Here is a 12027-nt window from a genome sequence, read left to right as displayed (position 1 = left end):
TTTTTCTCCCTTCAGGCAGAAAATAAAATTGGCAAAATTCTTCTCAGCAGGAAGCCAGGAAGCCCTGTTTAAATTTTCCCAAGGGGAGGGGGCAACTCAGCAAAGTCAGTATTTTCCTGCAAAAAAATTTCAATTTGCGTAAAGATGACATTTTATTAGAACAATTTATTGATAGGAAACATCTAGAAATCTCATTCCAGAGCTTTATTAGCAGAGAAATGAACTCCTGCATTTCACAACCTCAGATTCTTTTCTCCTTCAGCAAACTGTCAGCTTTTGACCATTCAATTAAAAACACCCCAACCCTTCAGTTTGTTGGCCTGTTGCACGTTCTATCTGGGGTGACTTAGCCCAAATCTGAAACAATTGCACACGCACAAAGTCTTCAAAGCTCTCGAAACACTGCTGCATAGGAAGGGAATAGAATTCTTGGGACACTCTCTAGTTCAATTATCTCATCTGGTAATCTTTTGCCAATACCCATAGACAGGAACTGAGTGGAAAGCAACAGCCCTATGGCTCAGTTTCTCAAATTCTTACTGACACTGAAATTAAAGCCATGAAATCCCTTCTCCCAGTGGTGTTGTGAGAATAAATTCTTCAGTGGCACTAAAAGGCCCTCAGATATTAATGCTGAGTGCTTGCAAGAGTACACAGAAAGATGGATGGTGTTTGTCCTCAGCCCCCAGAAACCATTAAGTTCCATTGCTGTGCAAACCTCTCTGATGCACCAGCTCTGCTCCTCGAAGCTCTGTGCATCCAGTTGTCCCCTCTGTGTGCACATTCAGTGGGGCTGGAGTGGTCAGATTTAAGGAAAGAGTCAAAGAGATGTTTTGAGGAAAAACTACCAGAAAGTGAGGACACTGCACAAACCTCATTCAGCGGCTTTACCCCAGCATCACCACTCCAGAGTTATGGACTCCTGTGAAGAGATGAAGGTGGAAAGAGGAGAGTTTGTAGTGCCTGTCTTGGGATGAAATTGGGATGCACAAGAAATTTCTGACTAGCTTTTATGCAGAGACATAGAAAAAAAAATTGCATTTATGTATTAAAGGATGTTAATTTGCTCAGAGTAATTTTCCATAGATTTTATTGATTGATTTCAGGCTTTGAGGGTTTAACTGCCATGTCAGTTTGCCCACTTTAATTTAGCATGTGGATGACTTATAACAACAAGTTGGTTTTATCACTTGAAACCCTTCCTAATTAATGATAGACAAAAGAGGGAAAGAGAAAACACTCTGGGTGAACATATTACTTTCCCTTCTCTTTCATCCTGGAAAAGCTCCTAAAACTTGTAAGCTTGAGTAAATTATTTGGAAGACTGTTAAATACACAGGCACAGCAGCAGCAACAACCGTGCAAAGCTAATAAATCTCACAGAACTGAAATTATTGCAATAAGGATTATTCCAGATTTAGAACAAGAAGAATAAATATCACTATGAAAGGTCTTCATCAGTGTCTTCAGCCTCATCATTTCCTGTGGCTGTGATGCAGTTATTAAACTGTACACATGCTAGGGAAGAAGTCAAATTGCTACAGAATGAAAAAAAAGAAGGAATAAACCTGGCTGGGATCAAACAGGGATACAACTGGTCTGCCACTGGCTTAGCTCACAGTGCTGGGCAATGCATCGGACACCTCCCTGTTTCATTTGTCCATCTGTAAACTGTTAAAACAATTCTCACCCCAGCATCCAGGAGAAATCAATCATCAGGACTGAGCTGAAGCAAATAGCCATTAAGTTCTTGGATGGAAGACATAATAGGAACACAAATATTTTCACTTGAAGTGTTATACTGCCCTCAGTTAGGCTCTGCTGGTGGTGACGTTGAGCTGAGCACATTCTCCTTGCTTTCAGGACAGGCTGTGATTTTCAGAAGACTGTATTGCAACAACACTTGCTTTATCCTCAGCCCCTTGTGAGGTTGCACACAGTAACTGGCATTGCAAAATCCCAAAGTTTTAATTCAGAGACAGCTCTGAGCACTCTGCAAACAGAACTCCAGCACCTGTTTGGAACCTCTCACCTTAGAGAGACCCTTGCCATTAACTGCCCTTGTCCTGCCCCTTTTGCACACATCAGCACTACTGCCAATTCCAAGCACTTTCCATCCTCTAGAGCAGTCAGGACAACACTTCACAGCGAGCTTTGAGGCTCTTGGAAAGAGGAATAGCCTTGCATTGTCCCCATGCTTGACCTCTGGTTTTGGTCCCTACCCCTGAAACCACTTGGATCTGGGTTTTCCTTTGGTTTTCTGAGTGACAGAAGCAGCTCTTGCGCAATGCCATGAATCCAGCAGCCAGGGCTTTGATAAAGATCCTGAAGTAGTGCAAAGAGCAAGTTCATTCTAAAAACAGGCAACACCACCAAGCTCACTAGAAAAAAAAATTAAAAACACGAATTTGTTCAATATGGGGACAGACATGGAACAGAACCTGTCCAGAGCACCTCTTCAGGGCACATTCCTTCAGCAACTCCACTGAATCCTTCCAGTGACTGCCCAAAGAGCCATGGCAGCCAGCAAATACAGAGACTGCTTAGCAGAATATTTTTACACAGATAAAAAGATTGCTGAAATTCTAGGAAAGTTCTTTCCTTTTTTTTTTTTTTTTATTTTGTTTTGCTTTGTTACAAGCTTCCACTCTATACTGAAATATTCCAGACTTTATTTTCAATAAATAATGCAGAGAGAGTAGCTTCAGATGCAGCTGGAATCTGAGCTGAGAGCTACAGTCCTGATGGCCCTGCCCAACTTTCCATCAGTGCTGTCAAAGATCCAGAGGCTAAAAAGAGAGGGAAATGAAAATCCTGCCAGAAGTTACCCCACTGCCCCTTCTTCCCCTGGCTCCCAGTGCAATCTTTTCCCAAATATCAAACTGAAACTCCACATCTGCCTGTACTAAAGGGTGTTTTCCTTTCCTGTGCACTTTCAGCTGCACAATTTGCATTAATCCAACCTGATGATCATTGTGTGGCCCAACCACAAAGCACAGACACAATATATGTGATGCTGTCCAGGGTCTGACCAGGCATTTTTGTTCAGAAATTTCCTTCCAAACTCTCAGGTTTGGCCATTTTTCAGTGGTGGCCTTGGCACAGAGAAGTGACAGCATGTCATTTATCCCTGAGCTCAGTGCCCTCCCCAGCTCTGCACGTGCCAAAATTGCTTGTGGAGCTCCCATTGGTTCTGACGACGCTTTCAATTTAGCAAATGTTTATGTGACTCTGGGTTGGAAAAGGATGGAAAAAGAGTCCAGGCACATCCCTCTAAATAGATCTGTGGGTAACACTTTAGCTACACATTGAACTTAGATTTAGTAGCATCGTTATTGCATGTAATGTTTATTTTATTAGGTTTATTTTATTAGTGTGCCCACAGCAGAATGTAAGCCTTGTCTTTGTCAACTCTAAAGGCACCCCACAAGAGGCTCTGAGTAGAAAAATATGGTGCAGTTCATTTTTTCCTTTGGAAAAGCCAAGCAGATGCTGATGAGTGGATAGTCACAATAAGTGTGTGTTTTGAATGCACTATTAAGCTCTGAAACTCAGCTGAGTTAACTTGGTGGGAAGTTGGGTTTAATTTGATCCTGTCTCTGAATGTTCATAAAATGATGCAATTCAGCTTTAACCAGATGAGTGGTATCATCAAAATATATTATTTAAATCCCACCCTCTCAGCCATGTAGCCAAATTGGAAGAAGTGTCACTTAAGTATCTCCTTCCAGGCCAGGAAAAGATCAGTCACACTTTAAATTAAGTGTCTCAAGTAAGGATTTAATTTAGACTTAATAAGACAGCGATTGTACATTAAATACCATTGGGTTATTAAAACCATATTCATTGAGGTTTTACAGCTATGTCAGGACAATATGCCATAAATGGAAAAACTGGTAACAAGACACAGTTATTGATTCTGACAACATGTGCTAGATAGGATGCATTCATATGTTCAATAAAAATAAGATAAACAAGCATGTTTTCCAAAGTCTCCATGGATGCCTTCCCCAAAATGTCAGACACAGAAACAAGAGCAAAATTATCCTCAGTGCCTCCCTAAGAATGAGATTCATTTTCCCTATTGTTAGGGAAACTGAGGCATGGAGAAGGCAACAAAGGCATTTTCTTGGGGTTTTCCAAACAGCTTTTGGGAAGGCAGAGATTTTTGAACTCCCCTGATATTTCTGCTGTGCTTTTACCACAGGACAAACCTGGTAAAAGATGTGGGTGGGTCTGAACAAGGAGAATCCAAAGAAATCCAATCCAGCCAAGGACAGCAGTGTCCCCAGATGTCACAGAGGACAGGGCTGGCAGGGCCTGAGAAGGGAGTGTGAGGTCTGGGCAGACCCAGAGCACCTTTTTGCTTGGGATGGGTGAACCTCAGGAGATCCTGGATGCTTTAGAGTTTGTGAGCAGGGAACTGGCAACACCTCTACAAATCCTAGGAATGATTTTGTATTTGCATATATTCATTTACACACAAATATGCCTTTCTATGACTGTGCATGTATAATACATGTATGTGTATAAGGAGGAACATTCCCACAAGAAGAAATCTTGGAAAAGAGATTGTTTATAACAAAAAAACATTTCCTTTGCTAACAAGTTTCTGTATTCCCCTTACTGTTATTAGAGACATTTGTGCTTAAATCAGAAGTCCCAGCCCTGCCTCTCCTTCCATCTGAGCCTGCACAGATTGCATAATCCTCTGTTTGTGGCATCATCACACATTGCTATAGAGATAGAGAAACCTCTGTGATGATGATGATGTCAAATTGCTCAGCCAGATAGCACCAACACCAAGATAGAGGAGGAGGGGGTCTATAAACAGAAGCAAAGCATCATCTCCAGCAGTCAGCAAAGAGCAAAGGTAATATTATTTATAGACCTCTGAAGGTAAACAGATGTCAGCTCCAAACAAGCATGACTTGAAAGCTTTCTCTGGTGTGAAAGTCCCCAGCTCTGCTCCCATTTTCAAAGGCTTTGCTTCATCAACATGACTTCTTCAATTGCTCCTTTATTCAATGGGCTCTATAAATTTGGGAGAAGTTATGCTGCTACTGCCATGGGAATGTGGCAACCCTATGAATGCTGTGTCTGTCTCATCTTGTGGCTACGTCTGGAGATGGGCTAAGATCACTCACAAGAAATCTATGTTGCTCCTATTCAGGACTTGAGACAAGGTTCAGACTGGGATGTTCTGCTGTACTAGGGAACAGCACCCAAAATTCCCATGGCAGGGAGACAGAGTGGTGGGATCCTCACTCCCAAATCTATATGTAGATGTCAGAATTGCAGTTTTCCCTAGACATGGAAATGTTCCTGGCTCTTGGAGGTGGAGTGCCCTGACTGTCAGGAGCCACTTTGTTCTGCAAATGTCAGTCTGGGGAAGCAGATCTGATTTCTCACTTATATTTCATCTTGAATCTCTGCCTACATCCAAGTTTTCCTCACAATCCAGACACAGGTTTACATGACAGTTGTACGAAGCTGACCTGAAAGACAATTATATTTTACAATTCCTCTGAACAGGAGAAAATGGTGGCTTGGTTCCTTTCCTGCCCAGACTGTTTAATTACTGGGGTATCACGGAATGCCTGCATTGTAATAAAACTCCAGAGTGTATCCAGGTACCAGGGGATTTATTAACTTGCACTCAACACTGGCAATCAGCAGCCAGGGTCAGATGTGCCTGGTGATGATGACATCACCATTTTTGGCAGCCCTCTCCAACGAGTGTTGAGTGAGGTAATGTCCCCAAAATTAAAACTGACAGCAGGATTAATAATGATAGATTCCTTGAGCATTCTCTTTGTGCTCCAAACTGGAGTCCTATTTCTTCTATCAGAGATTGCCAAAAGATCATCATAACGCTTCAGCACAGCAGCAGTAAGGGACACCAGCGAGTGGCACTGGGTGAGGAGCTTCCTGCAGGAAGGTTTAGTCACACCTGGGCACTGACTGACTGTATTTTCCACTGGAGATGGGCAGGTGCCACAGCACCTGAGCAGCTGCCATCCTCACAGCCATGCCAACACTCAGCTCTGGGTGTACAGCTGGAATTAACTCACAGGGATGTGGCTGTCAGCAGCTGAGGGAGAGTTCAGAGGAAGGGAAGGCTCTGTGTCCTGCTGCAGTCCCTTAAGGAATCTCCAGGGACACACCAATACCAGCTGGCCCACAAAACCTTGCCCAGCACATTCATGGGCATTGTTTAGATTTTCTGGAGCAGCTTGCAGGTGGTTTAGCCTGTCTGGCACAGGGAGGTTTCGGCTATTTGTTTTTGAAATTTTGCAAGGGAAAGAGAAAGGAAGGGAAAGTCAGGCTGTGGCTGACACCCTGTGATAGAGCTCCCTCTGCCCAAGACCTCAGCAGCCACAAACAAATGTCAGGAGTGCAGTGAACAGGCTAAACCACACTGACCCAGGGGAAACAGGGCTGACACCAGGGCACTGCAACCTGCATCTCTCTAAACATCTAAACTTGGCCTTTTTTTGCTCTGTTGAACACCAGAGGGGAAGGATTTCCAAAGACATTCCTGAAATCTGTAACAGCAACCAGTAACCTTCCATCACCATGAGTTCCCAGGGGCTACAAAAGACTTGGAACTTTCTGTAAAAAAAATAGAGAGTACCCATGGTCCCACTTTCTGGGACCCTCTTCTCCCACTGCTCCCAGTTCCTGAGCATTTTGCTTCCTTAAACTCTACTCAGATACCTCTCTTGACATTTCTCTGTGCTGTTTTTACCTGTCCTGCTCCTTGCCCCCTGTGCCAGCACTCTGCACCGAGACCAACACAAGCAAACAACAAACCCTGAATGCAAGTGTGAGCTTCAAAAAGAGATTTCTTACACAAGTTTGCCAAACTTGCCAGAAGGAGACTTTAGAGATTAGCAAAGGCAAGTACCTGGGTTTTTCCTGTGATCATATTCTGTACAGCAGCAGATGGAGGTGCCTTTGGTATTTGTGGCATCTATTGGCAAATTAAATCCTCCGATGGTCACCAGGCACTAAAATGAAGAAATAGAAAGTACTGGAATTGTTTGGATCACAAACAGCTTATATTAAACAGTATTTACTACCCCTAATTGTTACCTTGCTCAGATAAAATCCATCTCATCAGTGAATTACTTTGCCTGAACACAAACTATAGACCTGAGCACTTTTGTGCACTTTAAAATGCTGTAAAAGCATTTGTCTTTGTGAGTAGGTGGATGGTACAGAGCACTCCCTGAGCACTCTTCTGAAAAAGGCAGGCCCTTGAAGGGCCTACAGTCCTTGAGTTGCACCCATATTCCAGAGCAGAGCCATATATTGCTCAGTCAAAATGAAGCCATGGAAATCTGAAATAATGATGGAAGAAATGAGCAAAGTTTTGGTCATTGTTTAATTCGCTAAGAGAACCCCACCTAAGATTTCTTCTGCCAACTCTGACAAAGTGGCCAAAGATAAAGAAAAATATGCCTCAGAGATGGAGCACAGCTGTTAAAATAACAGTGAAGAGGAAAAAAAGTGCACAATAATTCAATTAAGTAGCTGTGCCCATTCCATGTTTCTCCCCACAATGCTATTGGTAGCAAAACAATAGTTTGTCACCAGTTTGAAATTTTAATTTTAATACAGATGTTGCCCTTAGAAATTCTTGTAATAACCTCGTAGAACTGCATTTCTCTAATGATGATAAAGTGCTTTAGTTAATTAAACCTCACAACATTTCTGAAAGTGCCATACACTAAACAATGCAGCAGCCTCACTGCAAAACACAGCTCTTCCAAAAATCTATTTGTGGATTTTGAACTCTCCCATTCTTTATCAGTTGCAAAGGAACCTCAGTAGAAAGTTATGTAAAAATTGACAGAGAAAATGTATTGGAGCTGCTCTTATTAAAAGGTTTGGTGAAAAATATCATCCTTTTACCAAAAAGAAAATGTTTTGCAAAAATTACTTTGATTTCACATGAGATTTCAGCAGAAAAGTTGGTGAAGTTCAGCGTGGACTAACTTCTACCCTTAACAAAAGGGGAAAATGTGCAATCAGTCCAGACCCCAATCTTGAGGTCTGAGTTTCATATTGCAAAAAACTTGGAAAGATTACATTTCATGTCAGTGCAAAAGCATCTCAAAATTGCAAAATGTGGTCACCAGACACAGTTGTAGTTTTACATCTCCTTCTATCATCAGGCCAGTTTGGGTCTGGTTTATATTTCCCTTTCAGGTAGTGCAGTTGATAGTACAAGCAATTACAACAATAATGCCTTCAGTCAGTACCTACTTGTAAAAACCCCTTTCCATGGCTTGGATGTGTAACACAGCATGTAGGCCTCTGAATTTACTTTGTTAAGAAATAAGCATTATCTTTGCTGCCAGTGCTCTGCTATGCTGCCCATCTTTTTACTCTGAGTAGGAAAATCACAAAGGTTTCATCTGAGACTCTTTAGCCAGGGTCAGAGCAGCGTGGTTTGGGCACTGAGCTTCATTGATCTGAGGACTCCAGAGAGGTTTACAGTGGGACAGGTCAGCCCATGGGTTTGGATTTGGTTCATGCAGGCTCCGATTCAGCAGATTAATTAAAGGACAATGTGGTATTAGGGGAAAGAGGGCATCTCATGCTTGCTGAGAATCCAAACTTCAGCCCCTGCACGGAGTTTGCTGCACTTAAAAACACAGCAAGCAAGAGCTCCTCTAGGATGAAAAGCTGATGCAGAGGTACTTACAGGAATGAGTTTTGGCAGCCAGGATTCACACAGCCTAGCTAGGAAGGTAACAAAGAATCAAGACCTATCCTCACATCGGGTACCAGCTTCTCTCTTATTAACATTGTGGATCCTGTGGTGGTTTCCTTCACTCCCAAAACCACTAATTTAACGTACAGTACAGTCATTCTGTGTGGGGGGAAAGAGAAATTCTTTCTTCCTTCCTGTTGGAAAACTCTTTGGCAGTAACGCTTGGATTGTTTTCTTTGTAAATTATATTCATGCTGTTTTCAAGATGTTTTCCTGACTTTATTGAAATTTGACCAATTTAACAAGTAATGTAGAACTTGTTTCCATGTTAAAAAACTCTCAGAGCTGCTTGGGGATAATTATTAAAACTTCCATGTGTGCAGCAAGGCCAGTCACTTCTACAAATAGAAAAAAGAGGAAAAAAAAACCAGTCTGAAACAGAAGGATGTTGCTCTAACAATAGGCAAAGGAGTGCAAAACCCAAGGCCACCAACCTTTGGAGACCAGGGGCTGTGCTGGCTCTGTGCCAGGAGAATAACACTCACACCTGGCTTTCCTGCCAAGTTTCATTTCAAAAAAAGTTTTAATCACAGATAAGGGACCAATACAAAGCCCTGAAATCAGTGGAGAGGCTTACATGCAGTCTATGGGAACGTGACTCAGGCTCCAAAGACCTGACCTCTGGCACATCCACCAAACCATGCTCCAAACTCCTGCAGCTTCCTTGAATCAGTTTTTTGGGGGGACAGAGGGGCTGTGGTTTGCTGAAACCCCTGCCTGATGCAGGTATGTGTGTCTTTGGGGGACCCTCTCCAACTGGGATGCCAGCTTACATCAATTTACATCATTTACATCACATGTCATCTTACATCAATTTACAGGAGCCCCAACAACCTTAAAGATTTCTTTAGAAGGATTTGCTCACTGTTTTCCCTGGTGGCTGGAGACAGGTTCATGGGGACACACAAATCTCCTTTTTTTCCACCCTACCTGCTCTAGGCTCTGAGAGCAGCTTTCCAGGCAATGCTCCTCTGCAGCTGCCTTTGAGCTTCTGCTTTCCCCACATGATTCCCTGTAACACTTACAGCCACCACTGCAAATACAAGAAAAATACAGCTGGAGGTTTGGGCAACCAGAATAAATGGCCAGACATCTAAATCAATGGCTAAACAAGCACATTTGTGAATTTATGGGCACTCCCTGTTTTTAGCTACTTCTGTACTGTTATTTGGCTCAGCAGCTCTGAACAAAGCCCTTGTAACACTCCCATTTCCTCAGCATCAATAATCCATCCCAGCAGGGCTGGCTGTGCCATGCCATGGGTGTCACAGTGCTGCAAGCCAGCACCAGGTAACAGGGATAGAAGGGGTTGTTGCTGCTGGGATGGGACCCAGAGAGGCAGAGGAGAAGCTCTGCTCCCAGGAAAGCCCCCTGGCTTCATCCTTCCAGAGGCTCAGTTGTGTAAAGCACCTTTTTTGGGTTTTTTAAACTTCTTTCTGACACCCAGCACCAGAATAGCTACATCAGCCTGGCTGTTACTAATTCAGGATATATTTCAGATGAAATTCATTAAACACCTTTCAGTCAAAAGGAGGGGAAGCCTCTCCAGCAGTGACTCATGGAAGTGGCTCAGCCTGGCAGGATGGGTGTTCAGGGAGATCTCTCTTTCAGGGAGGTGCAGGATCACTTTTCAGTGCATCATAAAGAGGTGAGGGAGGTGGAGCTGACACAAAAAGGTTAAGCTTCCTTTTCCCAGCCAACAGAGGCTGGATTTTGCAAGGAGTTCAAAGGGATGGCACACACCCATTCACTTCCAGAGGAACTTGGCAGTTTCAGTGCCTTTGAAACCTGCCTGCCCTAATGCCAGGCAGGTGTTGGCAGTGCCTTCAGCTTTCCCACCCAGTTATGGTGCCCACCCCTCAGAGCAGGCAGCAACACATCTTTTACACACATATGAGACTCAAGGAGAGAATTTAGGGAGCCACCCCACCTTTGCAGCACTCAGCCGCCAGGTTCACTTTAAAACCTGAGCACAAAAGTAGGAAAACCAGGTATCAAAGACAGCTGAAACATGAAAAAGTCTCAGTCAGCATTAAACCAGCAGCTGAATGTGCAGCACACCCTTAGGAAGACATCAAGTAGCAAAAAAAAAAAGGTAAAGACATTGTCCTCTTAAGATTAAAGCAGAACATCTTAGAGTGTTTTTACTAAAACACAGCACAGTGTCAGTATGAATGGCATTTATACATAAAAGAAGGTGATTTATTTACCCTCCTCCTCTCCAGAGACGTGGGACAATGTGTTGGTTGGAGAACTTGGCCTGGTGCTTGCTTGCACTCCTGGCTGATGGAACAGAAGGGTGTCTGTGTCCAGATGTTTATTTCCTGTGGTTGAGTGGCCATGACATGGAGGGAACAAAAAAGGTTTGGTTAAACTAAAGGCTTGTGGGACAGTAAATGCAGTCAGGGATGGAGGAGGACAGCAGAACTCAGTCAAAACCATCACATCTCTCTCTTTACTGAAAATTGTTCTGAATCAGTGAAATATTGGTAAACCAAATCATTCTTAGATTTGTTACCTAATACCAAAAGAAATTATTCTTTGATTTTTTGCCTCACCACAAGTTTCAGCACACAGCTTTCTTTGCAACTGCTCCTTGATGGTGTCACAGCTCTGGGAATTGCTGTGAAATTCTCTGTCCACTTACAAATGAGTCTGCAACATGGCACAGCTCTTGAGGGTGAAGTTTATGAGTCCATAACTAATATTTTCATCATTCATGCCTTAAATGCAACATAAGCCCTTGAGAAGTTCAGACCAGGATGACAGAAATAAAAAAAAATGCATATTAAATTGTTTGGGTAGGAAAAATAGAAGCACAAACATTGTACTTCCCCTAACCCAGAATAACATAATTCCCTTAAATATTTTTAGATTATAAATTGTTTCTCTTGCAAGTACTTCAGAAGTATTATTCATGTTCATGGACAGAGATGAAAGCTCACCTTCATTAGGAAGGATTTCGGAGCCCCCAAACATTAAAGAAAATAGTTTTGGGCAGGTCAAAACACAATTTTAAAGGAAAACACAACCATGAAAACATATTGGAAAAAATAAAATTTATACAAACCAAGGCAGCTCCTTCCCCACATCTGTGGATGGGAACAGATACACAAAGGATGAATCCTGGACCCCCAAGAACAATATTTGATTTAAAATAAAGAAGGTGTGAGCTGTTAGGGGCTGCTTGGGAAGGAGCAGGGAGAGTTTTTAACTGAGATTCCCAACAGTTCTGCACATCC

The 12027-nt window shown here is 42.8% G+C and overlaps 1 long non-coding RNA gene across 1 annotated transcript; it reads right to left on the bottom strand.

Moving 5' to 3' along the window:
* Positions 1–872: 872 nt before the first annotated feature.
* Positions 873–11115, bottom strand: LOC134424570 (uncharacterized). Its single transcript, XR_010029456.1, has 4 exons — positions 10996–11115; positions 9716–9818; positions 6911–7013; positions 873–922 (listed from the first exon to the last, which is right to left on the bottom strand). It is a non-coding gene; the product is annotated as an uncharacterized LOC134424570 (long non-coding RNA).
* Between the last annotated feature and the right edge of the window lie 912 nt (positions 11116–12027).

Source organism: Melospiza melodia, chromosome 14 (genome assembly GCF_035770615.1).
Source record: "Melospiza melodia melodia isolate bMelMel2 chromosome 14, bMelMel2.pri, whole genome shotgun sequence".
NCBI classification, from domain to species: domain Eukaryota; kingdom Metazoa; phylum Chordata; class Aves; order Passeriformes; family Passerellidae; genus Melospiza; species Melospiza melodia.
The sequence above is the reverse complement of the archived record's forward strand: the minus strand, read 5'-3'. Positions and strand labels throughout refer to the sequence as shown.